Source organism: Alligator sinensis, unplaced genomic scaffold, assembly GCF_000455745.1.
Source record: "Alligator sinensis unplaced genomic scaffold, ASM45574v1 scaffold400_1, whole genome shotgun sequence".
NCBI classification, from domain to species: domain Eukaryota; kingdom Metazoa; phylum Chordata; order Crocodylia; family Alligatoridae; genus Alligator; species Alligator sinensis.
In genome coordinates, this window is record NW_005841897.1 from 1,688,400 (window position 1) to 1,690,164 (window position 1,765).

The following is a 1,765-nucleotide window of genomic DNA, read 5'->3' on the forward strand; positions in this document are numbered from 1 at the left end:
GGCGGGGGGGGAGCTGGGATAGGGGCGGCCCCGCCAGCTCAGAGCGAGGCTAGGCCGTTCTGAGAGGCGCCCGGTGCCTCAGGGCTGCTATTTAAGCCCTCGTCGGCCTCGTTTTGAGAGAGGCCGGACTGGCCCATTCGACACGGGGCGCGGGGGGGGGGAGCGCACCCCCGCCTCTTGGCTATACCCCGCACTTGGTTTAGCCTCGATCACCCCCATGGACCGCCGCAGTACCTGCTCCCCTCCCCTTGCCAAGGCCCCAGGGATCTCCATGGTGACGGAACCCCCTCAGGCCCGGGGCTTTCCCCTCAGCAGAGCAAGGGCCTGCTGTGACGTGACGCCTGCCTGGCCATGCGCAGGGGGACGGGCCCACGTGGTACCTGAGACCCTTGCCTCAGCTTGGGATCCCCCTGAGCCAGGTGCCTCCCAGGGCCCTGCTACACGTTACATACATCACGCGCTTCGCTGGCCCCGCACAATAAAGTTAGAAGGGCCGCACTCCTGTCATAAAACACCCGCCCACCTCTACAAAGAGCCCACCAGTCACAAAGTTTGCATTTGAAAAATGTGTGACTGCTCTGGAGCTGGTTTGTCTCCAGCATCGTGTGGCCGGGGCTTTTAATGGCAGCTGTGGCACCTCCATCCCAAGACTCACCCCTTGCAGGGCCTTGCCACAGCTTCAGAGGAAAGCCGGATAGAAACCGGCTCTAGGCTTGTTAGGTGTTTTCAAGCATGAATTGTATACAGGGTCCGCTCTTTACACAGCTGGACAGATGTTTTTATTGCATGATAATTTGCATGTGTGGCTGGTTAAAATTTATTGCGCCATTCACCAATGAACTGCATCATATATGTTACGGGTATCAGGAGCCGTAGACTAACCAACGTGTGTGTGTTTGTGTGTGTGTACACATATACACATACAATATACATACACAAATATAAATACAGATATGCACATACACATATATATTTATATATACACACATAGATATACATATGCACAAACACATGCACACATACATGCTCACACATCTATATATACACACACATAAATATACATATGCACACACACATACACACACACACATAAATACACACGCACACACATACATACTCACACACACACATACAGGGGTGGGTCCAGGCGGGTGCCCTGGTGTGCTTGCACCCCCTCTGTTTCTTGCTCCACCCAAAGTTTCAAACCAAGGGCCTAGCAGCAGCAGCAGCATTTCTAGTCAGGCAGTGCTGAGGGAGTCATTGACTTCAATGGAATAACACAGCTTTAGCACCCTAGCATGTTAGTAAAGCTTCTAGTTTATTTTTAACTGGAGAAAAATCAGTGTTGTGTTTTATGTGATGATGCACGTCACCATGTTCACCCCCCTTTTCAAAATTCTAGATCCGCCCATGTAGATATAGCACAAGTTTTCATGAGCTGAGGCCTAGGTAACTATGCATCTCTGTCTCTGCTGCTGATGCCTTCCATTGACATTACATGTAGCCCTGCATTATTTATTTCTTTGAAAAGCTGGAGAAAGTTAGTTCTCATTGAGCCTTGTGCTTCCCATGAGTTAGCCCCTTCCCCTCCCCAAAATACAAAGTTTTAAAACTTTCGAGGGTTTTTTTTAAATTATATTTCTGGGCTGCTTTAATAACCTTTTCATTTCTAGGCATATACTGGAAATGAATAATATAGGAGAGGATATAATAGGATCTTGTTTTCAAGCCTTTTTTGTAACTATGAGAGCTAAAAGTATATGGA